Here is a 7,189-nt window from a genome sequence, read left to right as displayed (position 1 = left end):
AAATATTAGATCTCTGTCATCGAAAGCATTATTGGTAAACGAATTGATATCAGATAACCACATTGATTTATTCTGCCTCACCGAAACCTGGCTGGGCCATGACGAATATGTTAGTTTAAACGAAGCCACTCCTCCCAGTCATAATAATACCCAAATTCCACGAGGCTCAGGCCGAGGAGGGGGAGTTGCAGCCATATTTGACTCGAGCCTGTTAATTAATCCTAAACCTAAACTAAATTATAACTCGTTTGAAAGCCTTGTTCTTAATCTTCAACACCCAACATGGAAAACAGTACAGCCAATTATATTCGTTGTTGTTTACCGAGCACCAGGTCCATATTCTGAGTTTTTATCTGAATTCTCAGAGTTTTTATCATGCGTAGTCCTTCAATCAGACAAAGTACTTATTGTAGGTGATTTGAATATCCATGTGGACATTGAGAGCAATAGCCTTAGTACTGCTTTCAATTCACTGCTAGATTCTATTGGTTTCAGTCAGAGGGTGCATAAGGCCACGCACTGTTTTAACCACACCCTCGACCTTGTGCTAGAATATGGCATCAAAATTGACGATTTAATAGTATTTCCGCAGAATCCTTTATTATCAGACCATTTTTTAATAACTTTCGAATTCCTACTACCAGACTATACGAAATTAAATAAAAGTTTCTACACTAGATGCTTATCTGACAGTGCTATAGCTAAATTTAAGGAAGCTATTCCAACAGCACTTAACTCAATGTCATGCCTTAATATAACAGAGGACTGTTACGTTAACTCTAGTCCCTCCCAACTTGATAACTTTGTAGACGCTGCTACGGCCTGCCTACGGACTACTTTAGACTCGGTTGCTCCTCTCAAAAAGAAGATGATGAAGGAAAGGAAACTAGCACCTTGGTATAACTCCCAAACTCGCAAATTAAAACAAATCTCACGAAAACTTGAAAGTAAATGGCGTTCCACCAAACTGGAAGAATCTCGTGTGGATTGGCAAGATAGTCTAAAAAATTATAGGAGGGCCCTCAGAAATGCCAGATCAGACTATTACTCAACACTAATAGAAGAAAATAAGAACAACCCAAGGTTTCTTTTCAGCACTGTAGCCAGGCTGACAGATAGTCACAGCTCTATTGAGCCATCTATTCCTATAGCTCTGAGCAGTGATGACTTCATGACCTTTTTTAATGATAAAATTATAACAATTAGAGAAAAAATTCATCACCTTCTGCCCACAGCTTCCAACGACTCACCATTGGGCGCAGGAGGGCTAGAGAGAACGATAAGACCTGATACTTATTTAGACGGCTTTTATCCTTTAGACCTCCAACAATTAATGTTAAGGGTCTCTTCAGCTAAGCCAACTACCTGTCTCTTAGACCCCATTCCAACGAAGCTACTTAAAGAAGCACTACCTGTGGTCAACACCACATTACTAGATACGATCAATATGTCCTTATTAACGGGTCACGTACCGCAGTCTTTTAAAGTAGCTGTGATAAAACCTATTCTGAAAAAACCCACCCTCGACCCTGAGGTCTTAGCCAACTATAGACCTATATCTAACCTCCCGTTTCTCTCCAAAATCCTTGAGAAGGTAGTCGCTAATCAATTGTGTGACTTTCTGCATAGAAATAGTCTATTTGAAGACTTTCAGTCAGGATTTAGAATGCATCATAGCACAGAGACGGCACTGGTGAAAATCACTAACGACCTTCTAACTGCTGCTGACAAAGGACTTGTCTCCGTACTTGTCTTATTAGATCTTAGTGCTGCATTCGACACTATTGACCATACCATCCTCTTACAGAGACTGGAACATTTAGTTGGCATTAAAGGAATCGCACTAAGCTGGTTTAAGTCCTATTTTTCTGAGCGATCCCAATTTGTTAATATTAACGATAAACCATCCAAATACGCTAAAGTTAGCCATGGCGTTCCTCAAGGCTCAGTGCTTGGACCAATTCTATTCTCTTTATATATGCTTCCTCTAGGCAATATTATTAGGAAACACTCAATTAACTTTCACTGTTACGCAGACGACACCCAATTATATCTGTCAATCAAGCCAGACGAAAGCGGTCAGTTAGCTAAACTTCAAGCGTGCATTAAAGATATAAAATCCTGGATGACCCACAATTTTCTGATGTTGAACTCAAACAAAACGGAAGTTATTGTGCTGGGACCCAAGCACCACCGAACTTCATTATCTAAATATATAGCTACCCTAGATGGTATTGCCCTGGCCTCCAGCACTACTGTCAGAAATCTAGGAGTCATTTTTGACCAGGATCTATCCTTTAACGCCCACTTAAAACAAACCTCAAGAACAGCCTTTTTCCATCTTCGTAACATTGCCAAAATCAGGAACATCCTGTCTCAAAACGATGCTGAAAAACTAGTCCATGCATTCGTAACTTCCCGGCTGGACTACTGTAATTCTTTACTATCAGGCTGCTCAAATAAGTCCCTCAAGACCCTCCAGCTGATCCAGAATGCTGCAGCACGTGTTCTGACAAGAACTAACAAAAGAGATCACATTTCTCCTGTATTAGCTTCTCTGCATTGGCTTCCTGTAAAATCCAGGATTGAATTTAAAATCCTTCTCCTGACCTACAAAGCACTAAATGGTCAAGCACCATCATACATAGAAGAGCTTTTAGTACCTTATTGTCCCACTAGAGCACTACGCTCCCAGAACTCAGAGCTACTTGTGGTTCCTAGAGTCTCTAAAAGTAGAATGGGAGCCAGAGCCTTCAGCTACCAGGCTCCTCTCCTGTGGAACCAGCTCCCAACTTGGGTTCGGGGGGCTGACACCGTCGCCACATTTAAGAATAAACTGAAAACCATCATCTTTGATAAAGCTTATAGTTAGGGAGTGAGGAGTTGCAGCATAGTAGAGTAGAGTAGAGGGAGGCAGGAAGTACAAGCCCGTTCCGGCAGGGGAGAGTACGAGCCCGGTCCAGGGCCCCTCTCTTTAGCCTGCCTCTCTTAGTTATACTATTATAACTCTAGACTGCTGTGGGAAGCTCCTTCCAAGGACACAATGAGCCGCTCCCTCTTCTCTCTTTTCACTTGTCTCCTTTTGTGTGCATCTTAGTCCCAGAAATGCCTGTTACTAACCTATCTCTGGGGAGTTTTCTCCCCGGAGTCCCTTTGCTTCTTCTTCACCCAGAACATCGCCTTGGAATTGGGTGGCACCTACACCGGGGTCCTGGGTGCAGCTGACGCTATGGACTTACTACACCCTGCTACGCTCTGCGTTTCCCCGCAGTGTCCGACTGCGTCCTGCCGCGTCCAACCGCGTCCACCCAGGCTGCTGTGCCACACTACACCCCGTAACGCCCTGCTGTGCCCTACTATGACATGAACTACTATGACTACCATTGTGATCACTGCTTCACTATCTTTATTATGACTATTATTGCCACCATTCACCACTCCCCCAACTGGTGCCGTCAGACACCGCCTACCAAGAGTCTGGGTCTGTCCGAGGTTTCTTCCTAACAAAAAAAAGGGAGTTTTTCCTTGCCACTGTCGCAATAGCTACTGCTAATGCTTGCTCTTGAGGCAACCACTGTAATAGTTGGGGCTTCGTAAAGTACAGAGTTTGGTCTAGACCTACTCTATCTGTAAAGTGTCTCGAGATAACTCTTGTTATGATTTGATACTATAAATAAAATTGAATTGAATTGAATTGAATTGAAAATGACACATTTTGTTTGCAAAAGGCTCTAACCGTGCCAAAACATTTAAAATATGCAGCAAAAGAAAATTTTGCCTTCAAACAACACAACTTGCAAACAAGTGTATGAGCTCTTCCAATCAACCATTACACAGTGGACACCAATATATTAAATACAGCACTCAGTGGGAATCAGTGCACCATTGCCTGTCATTGTAGCCTATTACTGTACGTAGCTTTCATGCCAGTGACATTTGTTGACAAATTTGCCTTCTTGCAAAGAATTGGATCCAGAATCAGAAATGCTTTGATGCAAATTTTATTGATTCCATTGATCCTAATTTTGAAACTGTGGCTGAAAACTGAAATACTGTAAATATTACACAAAATACATGTAAACCAAAATAAAATCTATTAGAGTATAAGAAATTAAAAAAATTAAAATAAGGAAGGTATGGGTCTACCTAATGTAAGATTATATAATCTATCATTCGAAATGTCTAGAATGATAAAACATTGGAAGGGGATAGATCAGGAGCTGAGCTGGATCAAAATTGAAAGGGAACTAACTAGCCCGTTGCAACCTCTGGATGTCCTCTCACATGGTGTAACAACTTCTGGGCATAATTATTTTTCAAACCCAGTGTTGTCTTATTCTAAAGCAGTCTGGAGAGAAATTCATAAAATATATGGTATTTCGCACTTACAGTAAGACAACCTTACGCCTCTCTATGGTATAACCCAGCCATACGTATTTGGAAGAAATGTGTTTACTGGAATCAATGGCTTGTAAGAGGGATACACAAAATAAATGACCTGTGTGTGGAGGGAGTGTTCATGTCGTTTGCTGATATTATGCAAAAATATAATCTGGAATATAAAGGTCATTTTTGGAAATATTTACAAATAAAAGACTGTATCACAAAGGGTAAATTTACTTATTTTCTAAATATGAACAAGGGGTTTTAAAAGTTGGGATGGTCACAGCTGCTCGAACAATTCTCAGAGTATGGAAGAGTACAGTCGCCCCAGATGTTAAAAAATGGATGGAAATTATGTCAGAAGTTGCATCGTAAGAACGCATGTTGGCTAGAATCACAGTAACAACGAAGAAGAACATTTTAGGAGGACCTGAACGTATTTTTTTGTAGGTAGAGCATATGGAAAAATTTGTAGACATGGTACTGAATGTATATTTTGGATGTTTCAAAAAAAGGAAATGTCAATTTGCAGGAGGCCTTTGTATATGGGGGTGGTATGCTGGATATACTGTCTGTTGATGTTGGGGTCAGTGTTTGTTCTTGAGTTTGATCGTATGTTTATGTGTGTATGAAGAAATAAAAACTTTAATGACAAAAAATAAAATGAAAATAAAATCTATTACAGTAAAGTATAAACATCTATTACTGTAGAGTATAAGAAATAGCCACTATTGATACTCAGTCTCTTCTGTCTTAGACCTCTTCCATCCATGTTGGCAGAGAACAACACAGACGCTGCAACTTTAAGGTCTGCAGACTGACTGCTAATTGAAGATTTGTGTGAAGGAGTGTCAAACAGGTGCTTCAGTGATGTCATACTGATGGAGGTAGTTGCTAATAGTTAGGAACAGATGCTTTCTGTTTGGTTACCATAACTAAAACAATGGAGTTCGGACTGCTTGAATGATATCCATGTTAACTGTTCTGCTAAAAGGTGTGGGGGGTGGGGAAAATGTGTCAATCCAATGAGATTAAACGTTAACACATTTGCAAGAGGTGTCTTCTGCTCTGCTGAGACAGTGATGATGAAAACCGAGTGGATCCCAGTTTCTTTAAGCAGGTCAAAGCAATCAAGAACAACTGTAAATGGAAGAAAGTTCTCTGAGGTACTTTGTTTTTGTTTTTTTAACTGAGACTAAAAACGTGACTAGTCACACATCACCACCGGACCGAAATGTCAGACACCCTGAACACACACAAAAGTGGAGGTAGAAGTCAGTGTTTTCTCACGGTTAGTACAAGACTTTAGCTGTGTTTGTGTGTGTGTGTGTGTGTGTGTGTGTCTCTGTCTTTGTGTGTTTGTGTGTCTGTGTGTGTGTTGTGTGTGTGTCTCTGTCTGTGTGTGTGTGTGTGTGTGTGTGTGTGTGTGTGTGTGTGTGTGTGTGTGTGTGTGTCTGTCTGTCTGTCTGTCTGTCTGTCTGTCTGTCTGTGCGTGTGTGTGTGTGTGTGTGTGTTTGTGTGTGTGTCTCTGTGTGTGTGTGTGTGTGTGTGTGTGTGTGTTTGTGTGTGTGTCTCTGTGTGTGTATGTGTTTGTGTGTGTGTGTGTGTGTGTGTGTGTGTGTGTGGATCCCAGTTTCTTTAAGCAGGTCAAAGCAATCAAGAAAAACTGTAATTATTCTATTTTCCACTTTTTTTTAATTTATTTCTCCCTTGCAATAACCACTTTACTCATACACACGTACACACACTATCAACACCATCCACACTTAACACACATAACATGTTTTTCCAACTTCCTTCAAACACGAAAACCGTGATCACTCAATATGAATCGTAGATCATTCTACCCAATTACTAATAATACGTCCTTGTGTTTGTCAACTGTCCTGTCCAGTCCCGTCTTGTCAGTTCTGTTATTGTCCTCTCACTTCCCTCTGTTGTTCTGTTCGTCACCTTGTCGCGTTTTATGTGTTATGTATTACACTTCGTACGTGGTGCTTTAATCCCCCCTGCCCTTACATGGATCCAGGGTCTCACTAAAACAGGGTGAATGGTCATGGTGGGGCAACCATTAATGCACTGAATGTAATTCTAAATCTGAATGTAACATACTGTGTATATAAAAAATATTTCTCTATAATAAAAATAAAGTTGTCCTCCGAAGACGGGGGGTGGTGGTGGAAAAAAAAAAAAAAAAAACAATGCCTCAGCAGTCTTTCAGGTTCTTGTAAATTATGTGCTTTGTGATATGCTTTATACGTTTGTTTTTGTCTACTTGGAGGATATCCTTTTCTGTCCCCCCAGACCTCTAGACCCACATCCAGCACGTCTGCCGGGTCTTACAACGCCTGCTCAACCATCAGTTTTTTTGTGAAGGCCGAAATTGTTAATTCCATGTTCCCAAGGTGATTCTCCTGGACATAGACAATGAATGGCAACCAAGGAAATAACCATTGGCAGTGGACATGTACCATTAGTGTTTGAACACTTAATTGATGCACTTAACTTCACAGTATTTAGGGTTTAAAAACAAAGGAACCTGAGCCAAGTTGATCCAAGCTGTCAGACCCAAGGCCTGTAGTATGAAGCAAGATTTGGCGTTAACGAGGTAACTTCAGGTTCAACCCAGGGTTTTCTGTATCACGATGGTAGATCACTTGTTAACAGGTTACATCACCGTGGTAACTTATGCTGAACCCCGTTAACATTCCCTAATGGGTATCTTTACGAAAGATATAGATTTTCTGCGGAGGGAATTATGTATAGGTTATTTGTCGGCTTGTTGAGCTGTGTGTTGCCAATGCGC

This window comes from Sander lucioperca, chromosome 19 (genome assembly GCF_008315115.2).
Source record: "Sander lucioperca isolate FBNREF2018 chromosome 19, SLUC_FBN_1.2, whole genome shotgun sequence".
Classification (NCBI taxonomy): domain Eukaryota; kingdom Metazoa; phylum Chordata; class Actinopteri; order Perciformes; family Percidae; genus Sander; species Sander lucioperca.
This window is presented reverse-complemented; position numbering follows the sequence as displayed.